The sequence below is a fragment of the Aethalodelphis obliquidens genome, unplaced genomic scaffold, assembly GCF_003676395.1.
Source record: "Aethalodelphis obliquidens isolate GAN/ISIS:26980383/991018 unplaced genomic scaffold, ASM367639v1 scaffold47, whole genome shotgun sequence".
NCBI classification, from domain to species: Eukaryota; Metazoa; Chordata; class Mammalia; order Artiodactyla; family Delphinidae; genus Aethalodelphis; species Aethalodelphis obliquidens.
In genome coordinates, this window is record NW_020837991.1 from 16,427,281 (window position 1) to 16,439,831 (window position 12,551).

Genomic DNA, 12,551 nt, shown 5'->3' on the forward strand with positions numbered 1-12,551 from the left:
ATTTGCATTTCTCTAATAATTAGTGATGTTGAGCATCTTTTCATGTGCTTTTTGGCCAAAAATAAACAAATGGGATCTAATTAAACTTAAAAGCTTTTGCACAGCAAAGAAAACCATAAATAAAATGAATAGACAACCCACAGAACACAAGAAAATATTTGCAAATGAAGCGACCGACAAGGGATTAATCTCCAAAATATACAAACTGCTCATGCAGCTCAATATCAAAAAAGCAAACAACCCGATCAAAACATGGGCAGAAGATCCAAACAGATATTTCTCCAGAGAAGACATACAGATGTACCACATCTTCTTTATCCATTCATCTGTTGCTGGACATTTAGGTTGCTTCTGTGTCTTGGCTATTGTAAGCAGTGTTGCTATGACTATTGGGGTGCATTGTATTTAGTGCAATTTTAAATGGGTTTATATCTTCAGGAGCTCAGACACAGAGGGGTCTGCCCCTACCCACCAAGTCCTTCCACAAGTCTTCACTGAAGGCCCACCAGACAGATTGGGGTATGGTAAGATTGCTGAGACACCCCCAATGCACAGGTGTGTGGAGAACTGCAGAGTCTGAGCAGGAGAACTTAAGGAACTCCCCCAGCTCTAAGATCCTGGTGCTGATTTTGAGGCAGTAGCTGTCTACTCCTGGGGGAGGAGCTGGAGAGCTGAGGAAAGCACCCCTCTCTGTCCCCATGCACAGGTGGGTGGAGCCTGCTGGAGTCCAAGGAGAGCTGAAAGAACTGCCACAGACACTTAAGGACCTTACCTTACCAGGTTCGGTCCTTCTCCCTACTCGGGGAGGAGCTGGAGAGCTGAGGAAGACACCTCACCCCAAACATCAATACATAGGGCCAGCCGGAGTCCTAGGGCAGAAGAGCAGTATTGAGAGAACCCCCCAGGCCTAACACTGAGTACAAGGCAGGGGGCCATGGGCAGTTGGGAGGCAGGCAGAAGACAAAGCACACAAAGGCTGCTAAAGTTAAGGGCAGGAAAGAAGAAGTGATAAAATCCACCCAGGCACTCATATTCCAAGTCCTGCTAAAGGAAATGTTCTGATTCCCCCGTCAAATAATGTGAAGCACACAGTGAACTAAATCTAACTCAAGCAGCAAAACTTTCAGACCTGGACCAACGACAGACTAGATTGTCTCAAACCTTCTCTCTAACAGTCTGCCAGACAAAAAAGTCTACCATTTTCTAGATAACATTATTGTTTGCTTCAGACTCTAATATTCACTGATAATTTATCATGTCTGAATTCCATCAAAATCAAGTTACAAGACACATGGAAAAGTAAATCTTCCTTAAACAGAAAACAGTAAATAGAACCACACCTAGTAAATAGCATTGCTGTCAGAATTATCAGACAGGCATTAAAAAATAAATAAATATATATACATAATGAAAAATATATAGATATATATGTAGAAAAATATAGAAATATATAGAAAAAGTGAACAACATGTTTGAACAGATGGACAATTTCATAACCAAATGGAAATACTAGAAACAAAAAATATATCAGAGATAAAGACTTATTTCAATGAGTTTATTAGCAGACTGGACACAGCAGAAAAAGGAATCAGTGAAATTGAAAACAGTCAGACAATTCATTTTCAAACTCTGCATTCAAGATATCTGACACATATATACACACACACACCTGGGATATATATAATGTCCAAGTAAACATGTAATTTGTGTCCCACAAGAAATATTTGAATGGCCTAGAATTTTTTTAAATACATGAGAGACATCAACCCATGATTCAATAAGCTCAGCAGATCCAAAGAAAGATAAATACAAAGAAATATTAACAAAAGCATCCTTAGAAACATCATAGTCAATCTGCTGAAAAGCAAACATAAAGAGAAAATCTTAAAAGCTGCCAGAGAAAGTAAGACACATTACGCAAAGCGGAACAACAATAGAAATTATAGCTTCTCACTGGAAACAATGGAGACCAGAAGAAAGTGGGATGACATCTTTAAGGTGCTGAAAGGAGAAACAAAATCAATCTAGAATTCTAGGTCTAGTGGAAATATTTCATGAAAATTAAGAAAGGCAAAATAAAGGTATTTTCAAAAAGGTAAAAGTGAAGGAAATTGTATCCAACAGACCTCTAATATAAGGAATACTAAATTATTTTAGCTGAATAAAGATAATACCAGATAGAGACCCAGTTCTCTGTGAAGGAAGAGAAAACATGTCAGCAAATATAAAGGACATAGAAAACACACACACACACACATAAATATACACAATGTAAAGACAACCTTTTAAAGTAAAAATAATAACATCGTAATATGAGGTTATGGCATATTTTTTTTTTTTTTTTTTTTTTTGCGGTTGGCGGGCCTCTCACTGTTGTGGCCTCTCCCGTTGCGGAGCACAGGCTCCGGACGCGCAGCCTCAGCGGCCATGGCTCACGGGCCCAGCCGCTCCGCGGCATGTGGGATCCTCCCAGACCGGGGCACGAACCCGTGTCCCCTGCATTGGCAGGCAGATTCCCAACCACTGTGCCACAAGGGAAGCCCTATGGCATATTTAGAAGTAAAATATATAAGAAGAGCACAAAGAGTGAGAGAATCGTAATGAAAATATATTATTTTAAGATTCTTACATTGTTTGTGAAGTGGTAGAATAATTTTTCATTGTAGATGTGACAAGTTAGAGATCATATTGTAACCTCTAGATCAACCACTAAAATCATGATAATGAGAGACATAACTAATGATAATAACTACCACGGAAAATAAAACTAAAATAAATACCTAAAAATACTTAATTCACACACACAAAAAAAAGGGCAGAAAAGGAGGAACCTATTTGCAGGGCAGGAAAAGGGATGCAGATGTAGAGAACGGACTTGTAACATGGTGGGGAAGGGGAGGGTGGGACAAATTGAGAGAGTAGCATTGACATATATACACTACCACGTGTAAAAGAGATAGTGGGAAGATGCTGTATAGTGCAGGAAAGTCAGCTCGGTACTCTGTGATGACCTAGAACAGTGGGATGGGGGGTGGGAGGGAGGCTCAAGTATATATATATATATATATATATATATATATATATATATATACATACATATATATATATAGCTGATTCACTTTGTTGTACAGCAGAAACTAATACAACATTGTAAAGCAATTATACTCCAATTTAAAAAAATGGAACAAAATAAAAACAAGGAGCAGATGGAACAATATAAATCAAAGATCACTATGGTAAATTAAAATTCACATATATCAATAAATGCATATGGACTAAAGAGCCAAATTAAAAGCCAGAGGTCGTCAGACTGGCTAAAAATAAACAAGACCAAAGTGTATGCTGTTGACAAGAAAGACACTTTCAATGTAAAGACACAGAAAATTTGAAAGTAAAAGAGTGGAAAATGAAAAAGGATATACCATGCAAATGCTAATAATTAAAATCTACCATTACTATATTTTATGACAAAAGTAGACTTCAATATAAAGAGTGTTACTAGGATAGAGAGGCATTTCATAACGATAAAAGGGTTAGGTGGTCAAGAGAATATAATAATTTTAAATGCAACAGAACAAAAAAATAGTATATATGGATCCACAATTTTTGTTGAAGAATTTAACACATCTCTCAGGACAACTAGACAAAAAAAATAAGAAAGATATGGAAGATATAACTCGATTTAACAGTTAAAGAACACTACACCTAATAATAGAGTGTACATGAAAAATTCATCAAGATAGACTATTTTCTTGGCCATAAAATGTCTCAGTAGATTTCAAAAGTCAAAATCATACAGAGTATAGTCTCCAGCTGCAATAGTGTTAAATTAGAAATAAACAGCGATAAAATATTATAATAGAATTTTCCACAATGATGAAAATGTTCTGTATCTGTACTGCCCAATAAGGTGGTCACTATCCATGTGTGACTATTGAGCCCTTGAAATTTGGCTAGAGTGACTTAGCAACTGAATTTTTTATCTTAACTCATTCAATTAATTTAAATTTAAATATCCATATATGACCAGTGGCTACTGTATTGGATAGTAAAAATCTAGAAAATTTTCAAATATTTGGAAATTATACAACACATTTCTGATAACAAATGCGTTTTTAAAAATCAGCAAAATAAACTGGAAAATATTTTGAACAGAAATATAGTGAAACACACAATTTCAAATTTTATGGAACACAGATAAAGCTGTTCTTAGAGGAAACTTCATAGTTTTAAATGTCTATATTAAGAAAGAGTACAGATGTAAGATCAATGACCCAAGCTTCTACTTTAAGAAGCTAAAAAAGGTGGAGGATTAATCCAAAGCACATAAGTAAAAGAAAATTAAAACTAGAGCAAAATCAAGGAAATATAAAGCAAACAATAGCAAAGAAATCAAGAAATGTAGAATTTTTGAGAAGATCAATAAGTGATAAACATCGAGCATGAAAAAAAAACACACATATCAACAATGAAGGAAACAGCAAAATTACAGATCCTCCAGACATTTAATGATAATAAGAGAATATTATGAACAGCTTCATACTAGTAATTTGATAACTCAAATGACATAAACATATTCCTTGAAAAGCATAATTGACACAACAAAAAAGAAAATCCTAGATCCATTAAAGAAATTGAACTTGTCAATTAAAATTTTTCTACAAAAACCCCAGTCTTTATGAATATAAATGCAAAAGCCTTAACAAAATATTAGTATATTGAATTCAGATATATATATATATATATATATATAGAGAGAGAGAGAGAGAGAGAGAGAGAGAGAGAGAGAGAGAGAGGGAGAGAGAGAGAGAGAGATAGATAATATAAAACATACATATATATGTATAAAGAGAATAATCCATCCTGACATGGTGGAGTTTATCCCAGGAGTGTAAGATTGTTTAAGCCTTGGAGAATCAATGTAATTAACCACATTAACAGATTAAAGGGAAAAAAATAATATGATCCTGTTAATGAATTCAGAAAATCATTTAACAAAATTCAGCACTATTTCACATCACAAAAAAATCTTAAACTCAGAATCAATGTAAATTTCCCAACCTAATAAAAGTCATCCATGAATAACCTATTACTAATATCAATGAATTTTAAATGCTTTCCTCCTAAGACTGGGAACAAGATAAGAATGTTCATTGTCACTACTTATCTTTTATCACAGATTTACTAGAGGTCCTACCCAGCACAGTAAGACCACTAAAAAATGAAAAGCATGAAGTTTATAAAGGCAGAAGTCTTTTTTCCTAGATAGAATAATTTTGTACATAGAATATACTGAAGTATGTACAAAGACTAGAACTAATAAGTAAAATTTAACAAAGGTACAGAATACAAAGTCAATATATAAAATCAAATGTTTTTTCTATATACTGGCAATGAACAACTGAAAACTTAAAAAAAGACACCATCTTATAATAGCACCCAAAAACATAAAACACTTAAGGATCAGTTTAACAAAAGATAAATGAACTATATGTCAATAAAAAAATTAAAAAAAAATTTAAAGATACACAATACTTTTATACTGTAAACTAAACATCATTGCTAAGAGAAATTAAAGACGTAAATGGGAAAATATACCATGTTCATGAATTGGAAGACTCAGTGTGTTACTATGGGAATTCTACACAAACGCCCTAGTGTCAGTGCTATCCCAGCCAAAATAACAGCAGACTGTGTGTAGAAATTGACAAGTTGATTCTAAAACTTTAGAGAAAAAATGAAGGATTAGAATAGTCAAAGCAAGTTTGAAAAAGAAAAAACAAATTTGGAGGACTTAACCTCACTTCAGTCCTCCCTTTTAAGCTACATTAATCAAAATAGTATGATATTGGTAAAAGATAGAAAATAGATTCTTGGGATTAAATAGAGAGTTCAGATAATAACCCACACCTATATAGTAAAATGATTTTTCAACAAGGGCACCTAAGAAATTCATAGAGAAAAGAAAAGTATCATTAAAAAAAAATGATGGAGGTACAACTGGATATCCATATACAGGTACAACAGGATATCCATATACATATACCTTGGATATATTGCAGGTTTGGTTCCAGACCACTGCAATAAAGTGAATATCCCAATACTGCAGTAAAGCAAGTCACACAAATTTTTTGGTTTCCTAGTGCCTATGATAGTTATGCTTATACTAGACTGTAGTCTATTAAGTGTGAAATAGCATCATGTTTTATAAAACAATGCACATACCCTAATTAAAAAATATTGCTAAAAATAATGCTGACCAGCATCTGAGACTTAAGGGAGATTTTTGTTTGTGTAGGTCTTGCCCCAATGTTGATAGCTGTTAACTGACCAGGGTAGTGGTTGCTGAAGGCTGGGGTGGCCATGGCAAAATAAGACAACCATGAAGTTTGTCATATAGACTGACTCTTCCTGTCATTAATAATTTCTCTGCAGCATGCAATGCTGTTTGTTAACATTTTACCCATAGTAGAACTTCTTTCAAAATTGGAGTCGATCCTCTCAGGCCCTGCTGCTCTTTATCAACTAAGTTTATGTCATATTCTAAATCCTTTGTTGTCATTTCAACCATCTTCATATCTTCACTAGAAGTATTGATAGATTCCACCTCAAGAAACCACTTTCATTGCTCATCCATAAGAAAGCAACTCCTAATCCATTAAAGTGTTATCATGAGATTGCAGCAATTCAGTCACATCTTCAGGCTCCACTTCTAATTTTAGTTCTCTCGCTATTTCTACCACATCAGCAGTTAATTCCTCCAGTGAAGTCTTGAGCCCCTCCAAGTCATCCATGAGGGTTGAAGTCAACTTACTCCAAATGCCTGTGAATGTTGATATTTTGACTTCTTCCTATGAATAACAAATGTTCTTAGTGGCATCTAGAATTGTGAATCCTTTCCAGAAGTATTTTAATTTACTTTGCCCAAATCTGTCACTATCTATGGCAATGATAACCTCACAAAATGTATTTAGTAAATAATAAGACTTGAAAGTCTAAATTACTCCTTGATCCATGGGCTCTAGAATGGATGTCGTGTTAGCAGGCATGAAAACAACATGAATCTTGTTGTACATCTCCATTTGAGCTCTTGGGTGACCAGGTGCATTGTCAATGAGTGGTAGTACTTTGAAAGGAATCTTTTTTCTGAGCAGTAGGTCTCAATAGTGGGTTTAAAATAACCAGTAAACTATGTTGTAAGTAGATGTGCTATCATCCAGGCTTTGTTCTTCCATTTCTAGAGTACAGGCAGAGTAGATTTAGTGTAGTTCTGAAGGGCCCTAGGATTTTCAGAAGGGTAAATAAGCATTGGCTTCAGTTTAAAGTCACCAGCTGCGTTAGTCCTTAACAAGAGAGTCAGGCTGTTCTTTGAAGCGCTGAAGCCAGGCATTGACTTCTCCTCTCTAGCTATGAAAGTCCTAGATGGCATCTTCTTCCAACACAAGGCTGTTTTGTCTACATTGAAAATCTGCTGTTTAGTGCAGCACCCTCTCTTAGCCAGATATTCTGGATAACCCGCTGCAGCTTCTACATCAGCACTTGCTGCTTCACCTTGTACTTCTATGTGTGGAGACGGCTTCTTTCCTTAAACCTTATGAACCAACCTCTACTCACTTTAAACTTTTCTTCTGCAGCTCTCTTACCTCTCTCAGCCTTCATAGAACTCAAGAGAGTTAGGGCTTTGCTCTGGATTAGCCTTTGGCTTAAGAGAATGCTCTGGCTGGTTTGATCTTCTATCCAGACCACTAAAACTTTCTCATAACAGCAATAAGGCTGTTTTGCTTTCTTGTCATTTGTGTGTTCAGTGGAGTAACGCTTTTAATTTCTTCAGTAACTTTTCCTTTGCATTCACAAGTTAGCTAAGTGTTTGGTGCAAGAGGCCTAGCTTTTGGCCTATCTCAGCTTTTGGCTTGCCTTCCTCACTAAGCTTAATCATTTCTAGCTTTTGATTTAAACTGAGAGATGTGCTCCTTTTGCTTGAACACTTAGAGGCCATCGTACAGTTATTAGCTGGCCTAATTTCAATACTGTTGTGTCTCAGGGAATAGGGAGACCCGAGGAGAGGGAGAGAGACAGGGGGACAGCCGATCAGCTGAGCAGTCACAACACACACAGCATTTATCAATAAAGTTCACTGTCTTATATGAGCATGGTTCGTGGCGCCCCCAAACAATTACAATTGTAACATCAAAGATCACTGATCACAGATCACCGTAACCACTATAACAATAAGAAAAAGCTTGAAATATCATGAGAATTACCAAAATGGGACACAGAGACATGAGGCAAGCAAATATCCAGTCAACTATGTTGAAAATATGGCACTGATAGATTTGCTCGATGCAGGGTTACCACAAACATTCAATTTGTTAAAAAAAAAAATGCAATATCTTCAAACATAATAAAGTGAAACGCAATAAAATGAGATACATCTGTAACAAATTACCAATACATGCAACAAACTGAATGAATCTTTAAAATATTGTGCTTAATAAATGCAACCAGACACAAAAGAGTGTATACTGTATTATTCCATTTATATGAAGTCCTTTCCACAATATTAGATACCAGATCAAGGGGCTGCTTCTAGGGCCAGGCATTGACTGTTTGCAGGCACAAAGAGACTTCTTAAGGCAAAAAGATGTTCTGTATCTTGATTGGGGGCGGCGGTAGTATTTGTACACTTGTCAAAAATGATCAAAGGTGTATTAAAATCTGTGTATTTCAGTGAGCGTAAGTTAAGCTTAAATAAACTTTTCCAATAAATACTGAAGCTGTGTTGGCAAAAGCAGGCTTAAGTTTCTCAAAAAATTCAAAACTTTTCATTTCTAAGTGTAGTACAAATTCAGTATTTAATATCTTCTACCAAATATATTTTATTTTTCTTCTTATATATATTTTCTCACCAAGCCTTATCTAAGTGCTTCAGAAGACTCTGCTGTTTGTTTCAAGGTGCTATGCAAGTATTATACTTTTCCCCATGTGCCACAATATGAAAGTGCTGGGAAGCGCCAGTCTACCTGGAGTTGAAGCAGGGAGGATGGATGGAGAGAGAGACAGGTTTGGGAAGCAGGATGCAGAAAACTGGAAGGGATGTCTATGTCATAGTGCTATCGTAAGGGTTAAAATGAAATGGAGTCTCTGAAAGTAAAATGAGATCATGCCTCTAATGTTTTTAGATTCCAAAGCAGATGCTTGATAAATATTATTTCCTCTCCCCGCTTGGGCACTGTTATTTGGGGGAGGTGTAGGTTTTGTCTCTCTCTATGGAAACCTACAGGTTGTACTTCAGGAGACATATTTTTTCATATCTTTGTTTCCTATAGTAAAGGTTGGAATAGTCAAGGGATCCAGTTTGGGCTGCTCTTCAGAAATGAGCTAATTTATAAAAAAAGGAAGATTCTGAGTCTTCATAGTTATGGCCTTAATCTGTATGCAAATCAGGGATTCAGAATTCATTAATTGATCTTTGTGCCAACTGCCCTTTGAGCTGTGGAAAGGGCAGTGTTCCTACAAAATTAAATGCTTTGTCATAATTAAGATGACAGTAGGGAGCTTTTCAGAAATATAAAAAGACTTTTCTTCTAGACAATAGGCAAATACTTAATTTGAAATACCAAAGTTAGAAATTCATTTACTTATTGAGATAACAAGTGTTCAAGAAGAATTTTTTTCAAGTTTCTTCAAACAGTCCTTATGACTTAACCTCTCAAATTAATTTAGAACGAGTATGTCACCGTTTGATGAAAAAGTCTTTCAAGGCAGTTTTAAGCCAGGAAAATCTAAATCAAGCGTTATTTTTAAAACTGTACTACTGATTTAGACTTTGGGTGTTTATCAGGACAATCCCTGGGTGTTGTTTCATGCTTTGAACAGGAAGCCTGGAAAGCTCGGGTGGAGGTGTTGTTTGTTTTGTTTGTTTTTTCTTGTGATGTATTCTCTAATTCTCCAACCTTTGACATTAATGATCTTAAAAAAAATTGGAAGACATATTTGGAGCACTCACGATAAATCACAGCAAACACATTTCTGCAGTTCACTTTCACAGCCCTCCTTCTTGTTTTACAGATGGCGGAGTCAGGGAGCAAAGGCAGGGTAGTTAAGTTATCTACTTACCCAGGGTCCCCAGCTGATAGAAGACTGAGCTGGGGTTAAGTCTCCCGCCCTCTCTATTGCCCCGTAGTTTCCGACATCCCACTCCGCCCCTGTGCACCCTGTACTCCGGGAGGGAATCTGAAGAAGAGAGGCCGGCCGTGATAACAGAACCCACCCCTACGCCCCTGCAAGCCTTCTTTAGGAGCTTGTGCCAGGCAGGGAGACCTCAGAGCACTGTGGCTGAAGGCACGGGCTCCCAGCAGGGCTCTCCTGGGTCATCTCTCTGCCCACCCGCCAACAATAGCATCCCGGGGATGTTTGGTTTTTGCTACCTGTGTGCACTTAAGGGAACTTCTGGTCCAGGACGCCTGCTCCCCTGGACCCGCCATGCCACTCACAGCGCCACACTCTCCCCAAGGTGACACTAGCATCAGACAACCGCTTGTTTCCCTGCCTGCCAAGGAGTGTGAAGAGGACACTCAGCCACTTGGGTGTAAACATGAGCGCGGTTCACGCAGCACAAGCGGTGCGTTTGAGGAAAGGCATGCACTCAGCACTCTTTGCAAAGCCATGAAACGCCCCGCCTTTTATTCCCTCCTCAAGAGCCTTCTGGAACTATTTCTATTTTAATTAGTTTAAATCATTTTTCTGATAAGCTAAGTCTAATGTCTCAGTGAACTCAGGAATTAGTGAACTTGGTTAACTTTTGAGAAAGACAAGAGACCAACAGATTTTGCTTTTTAACCTTGGGGTTGAGAGTGTGTCGGCCATTTAAAAAATTAGTCCCAGGCAAAGCTCACATCTTCCCTAAACTGTAGCTCTTCATCTACCCCTGATCATTGGTTTTACAAAATAGAAAATAGGGATGAGGAAGCAACTTCCCTCACTGGGCAACATTACACGCATTGAGACTACTTATCTATATTTTTCCAATAGCTTAATATTTATTTGCAGTTATCCGAGACTTAGTGATGAAAGCCTCTAGGACACCCTGGACTTGTGAGTCACCATTTATTAAGTACCAAGCACTTTACATACATTTCCTTAATGATTACACTATAATATAGATCTCATTTTACCAATAAGGAAAGCAAGACTCAGAGAGGTTAAACAATAACGAAGGCAACAGTGATGAGAGTTAACATTAAGAACCCACTAGGTAACAAGTACGGTGCAAAGTGCTCTGTATATACTTTATAAACATCATTGCTCTCATTTCCTCTTTACAACAACCCAACGAGGTTGCTACTATGATTATGTCTGTTTCACAGATGGGAAAGAGAGGTTAGAGAGGACAAGGAACTTGCCCAAGGTCACATTGGTCAGTGGCAGGGCCAGGCCTGGAACATGGGTCAGACTGACACCAAAGTCCCTACTAAACGATTCCACTCAACAGGCCTCCTTCTCTGGAGTTCTAACTCCAACCCAAGTCTGCCTAACTCCAAAGCAGGTAGACTTTCCACTGCCATGTTTCCTAGCAATAAATATCAATCACAGGGAGTTACACAGATGCTTTGAACAGTGCAACTAATTCCACTCAAACTGTCCTTTAATAATCCCATTTGGACAATGCCTTTCAGGAGCACACACTTGAAGTTGGTCAGACCCATTCCTGCACTGTCTCTTATTGGCTGAGTGACCCCGTAGATGTTACTCAACCTCTCTGAGCCTCCACTCCTGACTCCTTGAATGGGAAAATAATAGTACCCGCCTTGGAATATTGTTGTAGGAATTACATAAGAAAGTGTTGGGAAAATCATAGAATTTGGTAAATGATTATAAACAATCGCTACTATTATAAGATATTACTCTACATATCAAGTAAAGAGAAAATATACCCAAAAGTATGTTTAGGAACAAAATATCACCCATGTTTTCCATCATAATTTTGCCATTATCTAACTGGGTGACCTTGAATATGTTACATAAATTCTCTTGACTTCAGTTTATTCATGAATAGGAACAAAGAGTGAGATGATTTTTAAGTTATCTTCAAAGACTAATACTTGATAATTCTATGAATGTACATGAAACTGCTTTGTAATTTTTAAATTACTATAAATGTTCTACATTATTATCACCAGAATCCCATTCCTTATAATGGGAAAGGGAAGAGTGGAACTGACATCTATTGGCAGGCACTGTACTAACTCTTCTATGAGTATAATTCCATTTCTCCCTCAGATTCCTCCCAAGGGGTTGGTATTTTATCTTATTTTTTTAAAAACACCTTTTGAAAATATATATTCTATTCATTTAAACACATATATATTGGCACAGGTAGAAAAAAGTCAGTACAGATGAAATTAGTATTTTAAGTGAGTTTTAAAAAATATTTTTCTCTTTTTTTATTGAAGTTTAGTTGATTTACAATGTTGTGTTAGTTTCAGGTGTACAGCAAAGTGATTCAGTTATTTTATATATATATATATATATATATATATATATATATATAT